Source organism: Echinops telfairi, unplaced genomic scaffold (genome assembly GCF_000313985.2).
Source record: "Echinops telfairi isolate 266 unplaced genomic scaffold, ASM31398v2 ScPeMD7_2565;HRSCAF=3150, whole genome shotgun sequence".
In the NCBI taxonomy this organism is placed as follows: Eukaryota; Metazoa; Chordata; class Mammalia; order Afrosoricida; family Tenrecidae; genus Echinops; species Echinops telfairi.
The window spans coordinates 1,026,973-1,038,916 of NW_022106463.1; positions in this window are offsets into that span (position 1 = coordinate 1,026,973).

The following is an 11,944-nucleotide window of genomic DNA, read 5'->3' on the forward strand; positions in this document are numbered from 1 at the left end:
GATGAGTCTAATGGGGTGCCATGTCCTGGCCCCAGAGTCCATCGTTTGTCTTCCCTTGGGACCTCCTTGCTCTGCTTCCCTGTGGCTCCATTGCTCGCCCCCAGTGTTTTGCCTCAGTGTGGTGGGGTCAGCTCAGTCGCCCATCCCACACTGTGTCTCCAGTGCTGTCCCGTGCAGGGCCATAGGTCAGCTCAGGACGCCGCGTCTCTCCTTTCTGTACACTGGGCCCCCCAGCTGGGCCATTGTCCTCTGAGTTTGGTGGGCCCAGTTGTGCTCCGCTCCTTTCCTTCTCCTTCCTTTGTCCCAGCTTCCCTCTTCGTCTCTTTTATCTCTTTTTGTTTGGTCTCTGTTATTGTTGTTTTGCCTACTTATATAAGATAGCCAAAAAAAAATAATAAAGATAGCCATGGGAAGCAAGCTCGAGGAGAAAGCAACAGAAAGACAGTTCTGGAGAGACTCGTGGGGAGAAGGGAGCGGTGAGCAAACAACGCCATAGACTAGAGCGTTGGGAATTAAACTAGGGAATTAAAATCAACAATGAGGAGGATTTAGAGATCCTGGAGATGTTGGAGCAACAGCAATCTCGCTGAGAGGAATTACTAAGAAGTAGAAGAAGGGCAAGCATGATGGTTGGACAGGAAGAAGGTAAATGGATACAAAGGAAAGATCTGGGAAGCAAAGCTATGGATAGAGGTACAAGCATAAGAGTGTACGTATGTAAATACATTAATTCATAAAAATAGAGGTATTGGCCTATGGACATATATTTATATGGCAAAACACTGAAGTAGTGGATGGACTTTGGGGCCTCTGCTCATGCCCTCCCTCAATGCAAGGATAATAGAGCACTGGACAGCACAAACAGTTGAGAGCTTGGGCACTAACTGAAAGATTGGTGGTTCAAGTCCACCAGGGGTGTCTCTGAAAAAAAGGCCTGGGAGATGCTTCCAAAGAGCAAACCATTGAAAACTATGGAACAGTTTGTTTCTGACACACATGCTGTCCCCACAAATCAGAAGCAACTCATTGTCAACTGGTTCGTTTGTTTGACTTTGAGACCCTGAGGGCGTCTGGCAGTCATAGTCTTTGATGTTGGCAGAATCTAGCCTCCAGGAACATCCTTGGTATGATTGTCAATGTTATCAAGCTAGTCCCTGGTGGAAGTGGCTAGTAAGAAGCACTGCCCACCTCAAGCACTTTCAGGAGCAGCAGACAGCAAGAAGGGGCCTTGTCAGACAGCTGTGTCATTCAAGGACATTCGAAGCCTTCTTATTTACGTGAATCACATGGGGTCTCACCATTTCACACGGGAAGCTCGAGTTACAATAATAGTGCATATTAGTGTCAAACTCCTGGTAGACAAAGTAATTCCACCCCACCCCCCATCTCATTTCTTCCACATAATCTTTTTTTTCCCTCCTTTTACAAAACGCCGACAAGTTCAGCAACTCTCAGTTCTTTCCCCCTTCCTCATTAAATACATACTATGGGAGGGGCACTATTCGAAATCCGTATTGTCCATGAAAACTTTCTTCAGTGGTGGAAAACTTTAATGTCTACACTGCCCAAAATTGTAGCCAGTACTCACATAGCTATTGACACTTTTACAAACATATTCTAGTGGGGGAAAATCAACAAGTAGACAAAGAAGTGGGATAATATGTAACAAAATTAAAATTCAGATCACAGTAAGTGTAATACAGGAAGTAAAGTCGGTTAAGGGGATTGAGAATGTGGGGCGAGGAGGGGGGATATTTTCTTGCAACCAGTGCCTTGGAAATGTTTCCTGTAGAAGGTAACGTTTTGAATGCAGCACATAACAGGTTATGTATAATTGGTACTCCGACCAACTCGTGGGATGTGATCAAAACAGGTATTGAATGTAGACCCTTCTTACAGATAGAGCTAGAGTAATCCAAAGTCCCAAACTCCCTTCACCACAAATAATCTACAATGACCTTTCCTTCCAGCCACTCAAGCCCCACTTCCTCCCTGAAGCAATGACTACACCTCAACCCGATGCTTTTTGCGGTGAACGCCCATTACTTTTCTGTTTTCTTCTCTCTCCCCCCACCTCACCATCCCCCAGTACATTTATTTTCCATGCTACGTGGGGCATTCATGTACTCATTTTTCTCCATTTTTAAAAATTGTACATGCCACTGTGGTAAGAAATGAGTTAACATGTTTAGTCTTCAACTAAATGGTCAGTTTCCCCAGGGGCTGTGCCTTACCTTTCCCTTTATGCCAACGTCCTTACTATCCAGTTGGGTCTTGACTCCTAGCGACCACCTGTAACAGGGCAGACTGCTCCCAGGGTTTTGTGGGCTGTCATCTTGATGGAAGCAGATGGCAGGGAGTTTGGCTTGCGTTTCAGGAGCAGGTAACAGATGCACGCGTTAAAGTACTGGTGCCTCTGAGAGGCCTCTTCTGCTTGTTTCCAAAGCCAGGCCAGAAGCACCATTGCCCCATTCTCTTTGATCCACATTTTCAAGTCAATACTAACGTGCAGTTCAGGGCCCAGCAAGGATTTGCTTGGCTTTAAATAACCACCACCCCACCACCATGCAAAAACAAACACCAGAAGAGAAAACGGAGCCAAAAGATGGAATGTAGAAAAAGAAAATGACATTTCAAAATGGTGGAAATGAAATAAAAGTTCAAGGAATGAATAAAAGCTTGCCTTTAAGATATCTGCTTAAACATAAGAAAGCACTTCTGAGTAAGTCTCTTCGAAATCACAGCCTTTCCCCCACCCATTGCTGTCGAGTGGATTCTAACTCACAGCCCCCCTAAAGCAAGGATCCTCAAACTACGGCCCGCGGGCCAAATGCAGCCCGCCGAGAACATTTATCCGGCCCGCCGGGTGTTTTTGCCCCGTTTTTTCACTTCAAAATAAGATATGTGCAGTGTGCATAGGAATTTGTTCATAATGTTTGTTTTTTTAAACTATAGTCCGGCCCTCCAACAGGTCTGAGGGACAGTGAACTGGCCCCCTGTTTAAAAGGTTTAAGGACCCCTGCCCTAAAGGAAAGTGGAATTGCCTCCATAGAGGTTTCAAGGTCAATCTTTCTGGCAGTCAACTGCCACATCTTTCTTCCATGGTCAGCCTGATGGTGTCTCACCACCAATATTATGTTTTACAGCCACTGTTTAACCTCTGAGCTACCAGGGTGCCTTAGAAATAACAAAGCCGCCTTAAAAGTGATGGTACATCCTAAGAGACCAGTGTTATTTTTAGAAAATCAAGCAAAGGCTGTCACACTAAAAGAAGCAGATTTGATAGTTAGCGGGGGTAGAAAGGAAACAGAAGTCATAGGCCAGAAGGTCGACAGATGTTATTTTGGGTGAAAGGGAAGATAGTATCCAACAAAGGGAAGGAGGGAAAAGTGATGGAAATAGGGCAAGTCACCGGGGAGTGATACGTTGTTGAATACCAAAATGATGACCTGCTCTTTAAATCCTAATTCACAATTAAAAGTTAAAAATAATAATAAAATGATAAGGACCATGAAAGAGGGGGGACAAAGAGGCCATGTTAGAAAAAATTATACCATTTTTAAGCATCATCAAACCAAAAACCCAAACTCACTGCTACTGAGCAATGCCAATTCATAGCAACCCTACGGGACAGGGTACAACTGCCCCTGTGAGTTCCCAAGATTTTCTCCGACGGACTGGCTGGTGGGTGCAGACCCTCAGTGAGCACAGCCACAACGCTGCCATTGTGAAACTTGTTAGAAAAAAAGGTAATATCCTTAATAAAATTTAACTTTGTAAATGTATCTGCTTCATAGCAATTTTTCTATTTAAGAAGAATCCATCTATAGATATTAACCAAAAGTAACACAGAGAACACGACAATATAACATATGTATAATTGGTACTCTGAACTCATGGAATGTGATCAAAACCCAACTTCATTTTCGGTTTCCCTCTTTCTCTTTTACAACTTATCCAGGGGAGCAAGCTCTTAAGTACAGAAAGCGCAGGCAGGCCACTGAGTCAGCGAGTAAGAATCTAAAGGTAATTTAAATTGCTTGTGTCACCTTAATTAAGTAGTTGAGTCTCCCCTCCTGCTGGAACCAGTGGAAGGGGAGAACTTTGGATCATGATATTAGCTTCACGCTTTCCAATGTATCTCCTCCCAGCACACGCACTAGCTGTTGCTAGTCTCAGAATTAGAGGGCGCGGAGGGAGAATGGGGAAGGAAGACACGGCTCTCACTTCACCAGTACTGTTGCTTGATGGCTTTGGGATTTTTGAACCTCATTGATTTTTAAACTAGATTTTCTGTCTTAAGGACCTCTATCAAATCTTTAGAGGTGTGTGACTTGATGCCCACTGCCATTCAGACTGTGACCCCCATTCTGCTCCTGTGACCACCATGCCCCTCAACTCCAGATTCCCTGATAGTCCACTCCATCCAGACCCTGGTAATAGTGATGCTGACCTTCTAGGTGCTTCTCTTGCCCCAGAGTCAAGTAATTCCAACACTCCCGTTCTCTTCAGGGGTTCACATCTGTGTCCATGGGAGGCAAATTCCGAATTTTCGCTGGCTTAACAGCTACTAAAGAACTTTGGGAGAGACAAAAAGATGTTCCTCAAAAGTGATAGTGGTTATTATATCTTCTATGCTATATGATACATAGAATATATTGACATTAACAAACTATAACAAATTATATTAACAAAGAGCCAGCATTTTGTAAAACATATTCTTCAAAGCCAGAATTTCAATATAGATTGCATCATTCTTTGTGTTTTCCTATGAAGTACATTGGCTCTCTTTCACTAATTAGTGGGGTTGGCTTTATTCAGGCCCTAGGGCCCCAGTGATAGTCCATTGATGCTTCATGTCAATCAGAAGAAAACACTTCCTCCTCAAGACATTGTGCTCCCATCTGCAGAAAATTGCCCCAACGTCTTTTGATTAGAATGAAATACTTGACTGCCATCTTCTGGGAAACTGTTTTTTTACCGTACATACCAAATGCATGATAGCTATGGATGTGACTGACACCTCTTTAGATGTGCCTTTGTCGTGTACTGCACACCCTATACAACCATAGAAGAGTAGATGCATTTGAATTGAACATATGGACAGTGTCGTGGACCGCTAAAAGGACAAACAGATCTGTACTGGAAGAAGTAAGGCCAGAGTGCTCCTTAGAGGCGAGGATGGTCAGACTTTGCCTTACATACTTTGGACAGGTTGTGAGGAGAGACCAGTCCCTGGAGAGGGACTGGATGGATGGATGGACACAGTGGCTGCGTCCATGGGCTCCGGCATAGGAACCCTTGTGAGGATGGTGCAGGACCAGGCAGTGTTTCCTTCTGGCGGACATAGGCTCATTGTGGGTTGGAGCTGAATCAATGGCACCTAGCATGCAATGTACGACAGAAGCTGGAATAAATATACTATTGTCGATGGAAAGCCAACTACTTGAAAATAGCCATGTCTAAACAGATGGCAGCACCTCTGGTGGTATAGGGAGCTGTACTTTGGGCTCCTAACCACAAGGTCAGCAGTTCAAACCCACTAGCTGCTCCGTGGAAGAAGCATAGGGCTTTCTGCCCTGGTAAAGTGTTCCGGTCTCAGAAACCCACAAGGGCAGTTCTACTCCATCCTGTAAACTTTGTTATGACTCAGAATCAACTTGAGGATCGTGAATTTGGCTTTTTTGTTGTTGTTCAGATAGACAGCAGCTCCTTTTCCAAAAGTTAAGATGTCATGACCATCACAGTTCCTGGAGTCCATTTCTACTGGATTACTGGACTAATTCAGTGAAGATGATATCCGCTTTGTTTGTTTGTATGTTTCCTTTAGTCTCAGGATTCTGGGGATGGTAGGAACATAAACAAGAGAATGGGTGATGGAGATTCTGAATTTGAGAAATCTGCCAAGATCTATGGGTGGGTTCAAGCCACCAACCTTGAATAAAAGTCAAGCACAAACTGTTTGTACCACACAGTGACCTTGGGCCACCACCAGACAGCAGTTTGTACATGCTTTCCTGTCTATGTCATCTCTCTGGTTCACCCACTGGTGAGATGGCCACAAATGAATGAGTGGGTGGATGGATAGGCGCGCCGTCATTAGGTGCTGTGCATGAACTGATGTGGATAAACAAAATCATGCTGACCACCTCCTACCCTTAATTGTACTCTTTTGTGCCATCAAACATCCTTTAGGATGTTCTAAAAAGATGTTTTAAATTTCAGAGTACTGGTTGTTTAGTGATGTGGGATGCTGAACAAGTGGGTGTTTATTTTGGATTTGATACGACTTACTGGTTTCTTTTGAAACCACACTCCAGCCTTCAGCGATCCCACTTTAGAAGCAAAGAGCTAAATTCACATCTATAACTAGAAACCTGGTTTAATTACCGGTCAAGCCTGTAGGGGAGCAACTGACATTTTGTGCTAAGAAAGAAGGTGTATTATCTACAACTGTATGTAGAATATACGTATGTGTGTGTTGCAAACACTTCTGAAAGCAGAGAGAAAAAAGTGAAAGGGATGGAAATTTATTTTTTATGTTTTCTGCACACGCTGCCCTTTTGAAAATAAGCCTTTGGACATGAAAGTCTTGGTTGAACAACAGAACAGTGTGCTGTAGTTGGCGGGGAGAGGGGAGGCTCGTGCAAGGACCGGCAAGTGCTGCTTTTTGAAAAACTGTTTTAAGAAGGTCCCACTCTCTTCCAAGCTCAAGCGTGATTTCATGAAGCAATAACTCGAGTAGACCGCCACCCTCCTGCCTTTTGCAATTTTCCATCCATAAAAGTTGTTTGACCATTTATCTGTGTGTTTTCCATTTTCATGATCTCCCTCTAGGTTTTAATCAACAATCTTCTTCCACTCATGTACAGCTTTCATACCTTAAACTAGGAACACTATGGATCCTTAAAAGGAAGAGACCGATGTAAAGAGGAACCTCAACTACAATATAGATTGATACGGAAAGATGCACCTTTATAATAGTTGAATTCCTCTCATTTTAATGTCAAGTTCTAAAACTCATTGCCATTTAGTTGACCCCAGCTCATAGAAACTACTGTTCACATAACCATCTCTTGACCCAAGTACAAGTTCAGGGTTGGTTCTATGATTCAGTTGTAAGTGATAGTACAGTTGATTGTGATAGTTAAACTTGGTCACTTTGGCCATCCTGCTTGGAATGAGATGAGCCATCTCAGAAGCTAGAGTGAGGTCTCGCTACCATCAGGGAAGAGGAGCCAGGAGCAGACAGGAGTCCTTTGGACTCCATGCTGAACTTCCTGGGTCCAGGAAACAGAGTTGTGACACCCCAGAAGTAGCAGTGATAGAGCTGTGACCTGGAGAAGTGGTGACAGCAGAGGCAGTCGCACCAAGAGCATGAGAAAGAGCGGTGAACTTCTCCATTCATAGAAGTGCTTGAGACATGTGTGAAACTCACTCACGCCGTTGAGTCAATTCTGACTCACAGCAGCCCTGCAGGAGAGACTGGAGGTCCTGGCAGGTTTCAGAGATGATAACTCTTTGTAGAGATAGAAGCTTAGTCTTTTCCCTTGGAGCAGCTGGGAGTTTCAAACTTCTGACCTTGCAGGTAGCAAACCAACACGTAGCCACTATGCCAAGGAAAGCTGAGTGCCTTTAGGCAAGTGGCTCGTTTGCGGAATGGGATGCCTCCAGGGACTTAGGGGAATGAGATTTGAACTAGAGCTAAGCAGAGTTCAGGCCCTTAAGGTATTTACCAGCAGTGCTGAGCGAGCTTTGTCACATGGCTGGATTAAGGCAATAGCCAAGGGACCACATGGCTAAGAGGTACAGGACCAGAGGGAGGTCTGCCTGCAGGAATGTTTGGAAAGATACTGTCTTGACTGAAGAACTGTGTCCAGAGGATTTCTGATCCTGAATTATAACTGGTTAATTTATCTCCCCAATAAATCCCATAAGAGCAAGTATTGACTGGCTTTTGTGTGGCTATTGCAATGAATTATCAAACCCAGGAGACACAGGGAGAGTGCCTGGGAGGGATGAGTTTGTGTTAGAATTGGGAAAGAAAGATGGAGGGAAGATGCATGTCTGATCTCTGGCCTTTCACTACAATCTGCCAAGAACTGATGCTAGGTGAGTCCCATCTTCCTCCCTTCGTGAAGTCAGAGGTGGGCTGACTTTGTCCCCTGGCCCACATGCCGTTCTTACAATATTACTTATTAGTTTTAACTTGTTAATGCTTTACTTTTTGTGGTATGAAGGGGCATTGGATGGTCTCCTAAGGGTAATTTAAAGTTCAATGTCTACTTGATTTTAGAACAGATTGAAATTATTGAAAGGCAGAAGTTCATTTGTAACTTGCTAGTAGGAAATCCTGCGAGCGTGAGCCCAATGTGTGTAACTGGTTGAAGTGTGAATGTAATTGTCTACTCATAATTTTATGGCTACCAGTTGGGGATAGGGTGGGGGGAACAACCCTGTTTTTCCTAGAAAGATATACAAATCCCATTCAGGGGATTCTCTAAAGGACAGACACTGGGTAGAAAATGTACAGAGTGGGCTCCGCCTTCTCTTTCCTCCACATTCAACATGCAAAGAGCCGATGATAAGACACCGAGTGGTAAGCACTGGATGGGACGATGTGATGCAACCAGTAAAAGAAAAGAGGGTGGGAACTTTAGTACCTGTATTTTCGCAAGTCTGAGTGAAGACAACAGGAATCCTGGCCGTGTAGTGGGTTACGTGATGGGCAGCTAAGGTCAACAGTTCAAAACCACCAGCTGCTCCTAGAGAGGAAAATGAGACTTTCTACTCATACAAAGATTGATGGTCTTGGAAACCCACAGGGGCAGTTGGACCCTGTCTTATAGAGTCATTATGAGTTGGAATGGACTTGATCGCTGGGAGTTCGGTTTGGGTTTGATGGAGGACATCCCTCAAATAAGGATAAAAAAGGATTGCAAATTTCACTAGTCATATCCTTAGTGCTAGGACTCGAGAAAAAGAAACTTTCACTCTGCAATTTCAGGCTAAGTTATTTTCACCATTAAGGTTAAACAGTGTCATGATCATTTTAAATATTTAACAATCCCTGGATTTCGTGGTTGGTTGGTTGTTCTGGCAGAATAGGGGTAAAGGTTTGTCCTTCTCAAGCCAAACTCACGGCCATCGAGTCAATGCTGACTCCTCGTGACTCTGTAGGACAGGGCAGAACTGCTCCTGTGGGTTTCCATCACTGTAACCCTTTAAAGAGTAGAAAGCCCCGTCTTCCTCACAATGCTTTATAACTTACTTATTGGGTCAACCCAAGTGTTTTCCATAGTAGGTATTGGGAGCCCAGTGTCACACGGCACCCATGTAATCTCTCATTGAACGAGAGCCTGTGGTGTCCCTGGGTACTCTTTTATGAACAGTAATTAAAAGTCTATTCTGTATTATGATGGTGGAAAGTCAGCATGCTCTAGGAAGACACAGCAAGGACCTGACATAAGCCAGGAGTTAGGAGAAGCCTCCTGGAGACAAGGATAACGAGGCAGATGAGAGGAAAGATTGTTTTAGGAAAAGAGAAGAAAGAGCATGTGTGAAGTCCTAGTGGTAGGAGAAGTCACCGGGCCATCCAGTGATAAGGGCAAGTGAGGAGAGGAGAGGAGAGGCCATGATCATTTCCCACTTTTCATGGCTCCACACCTGAATACCCTGTTTTCAGAGAACCCAAAGTATGGGGCAGGTAGCCTAAGGGGAACAGATACTATCTCTTTGGGTTCCCTGGGAGCTAGAATACAGGCATATGACCTAAGCTCAATCAATGAAGGTTCCCCACAGGAGTCTGGAGGGAGCAAGACAAAGTGGTCATGGTGGAGCTCAGTGTCCAGACGGCAACAGCCGTCCGACAGCGAGGTGACAGGCCTCAAATAGAGGAAGCGTCTATCACAGCATCTGAAGGACGGTGACCAATTTGAATTTGTTTGCCTGAGACATTCCTGGGTTTAGCACTGGGCTTTCTTGAGAATGCTTTTATTGAAAAATAGTAATTACAAATGACGATTTGCCTGGGATTTCCCACAGTTGTTATACTCCAAGGCTTCAGAAGCTTCACGGGGGAAATATTGGCAATCCTTCAGTTCCATACACACCAAGACTCAGTACAACTCAGTAACTAAATAGACTGTTCCATGGAATGATTTGTGTCTGCATCTCATCTCCTGGAGTGCTGATTGCTTTTCCCCCTCTTGTTCCTTAGATCCCTAATATCCTCCTCCAAAATTCCTTTGCTGCTTAAGTAAGCAAGAATTGATTTTTCTTGGCTGCAGCAAAGAATACCAAGTAATACAGCAGGAGTTAAACTGTGAGAGGCCTTTAAATTATGGAATTTAGACTTTATCCACAGGTCAAGGCAGTGGGGGGCGGGTAGGGGTGGGCAGTAAATCTGCCAAAAGATTTTAAGCAAAAAACATGATCAGATTTTTACTTAAGAATGGTCAAATATGGAATCCAGGTCAGATAAACCCTTGAGGAAGAGAAATGGGAGTAGCAATACCAGAGGGAAGGGGGAAGCTGTGTGGAGAAGGGCGGGGAGGGGGTGCTGATTGCAGTGATCGACGGAACACCCCTGCCGCCACCAGGGGACAAACAACAGAAGGGAGACACCAGTTGGTGTAAGATATGAAAATAATAATAATTTATAATTTATCAAGGGTTCATGAGGATGGGAGGGTAGGGGAAGGGAGGAGAAAAGAAGAGCTGATAGCAAGGGTTCAAATAGAAAGTAAATGTTTAGGAAATGATGACATCACTTCTCAGCCTGTTGGCTAAGATTAAGTGTAGGAAGTGATAATGACAACATATGTATGGATTGTTGTATGAGCCCACAATAAAATGATCTTCAAAGAAAGAAAGAAAAGTCAAACTGACTACAATGTGGATAATAGCAAGCTGGAAGGGTAAAAAATAACAGCAGTAAGATATGATAACAACACAGCCAGAGGGGTGGGTTACCCCTACACCAGGATGGGGGTAGGAGGGAAAGGATGGAGAGGGGTGAAAAGATTGGAAATAAGTCTAACAGATTAGACAAAATGACCAGTAAACTCGCAGACATAAATACAAGACGATTAAGAACACTGATCCTGACAGAATGCCACATTCCAAAAAGTAAAGTCAGATCCATACCTCACACCGTACACAAAAACAAATTCACAATGGATCAAGGCCCAAATTGTTAAATCTAAAACCATACAGTTCTTCAAAAGTAGAGCTGCAAAGCTTCGGAGACTAATTTTTTTCAATGACAGATCATCAAACACTCTAATAACTATATGAGCAACAGAAAATGGCATCGATAGCTGGGAACTCACAAAACTTAAATATTCATGCTCACCACAAAGACACTCATCAAAACTCTGATGCTTATCAAAAGGGAAAAGAGACAACCTATTCGCTGCCATTGCCAGTTCTGACTTATAGTGAGACCACAGGGCAAAGTAAACTGCCCTTGTAGATTTCGGAGGCTGTGAATCTTCATAGAAGAGAAAACTTCATCTTTTTCTGGCAGAGCACCTGAGCTGTGCTACCCAAGCTCTTTAGGAAATGTGAGGGAAAGTAAAGGAAAAGGAAATTGAGGAAAGAACTGGGAGGCAAAAGACATTTATAGAGCTCTAAATATAGGCATCTATATATGTAATTATATTAATATATAATGATAGGGATATAGGTCTATGTACATATATTTATATGTTAAGTATCAAGGTAGCAGACAGACATTGGACCTTTACTCAAGTCCACTTTGTTCGAATAACCTGGCATTCTGTGATACTCACCTTCCCGACACAATAGCTGAAGACAAAATGGATGCATAAGCAAATGTGGTGAAGAAAGCTGATGGTGCCTGGCTATTACAACATATAGTGTCTGGGGTTTAAAAGGCTTGAAGTCAAGTCTGTCTGGATAGGACAGGCTGGATGAACAA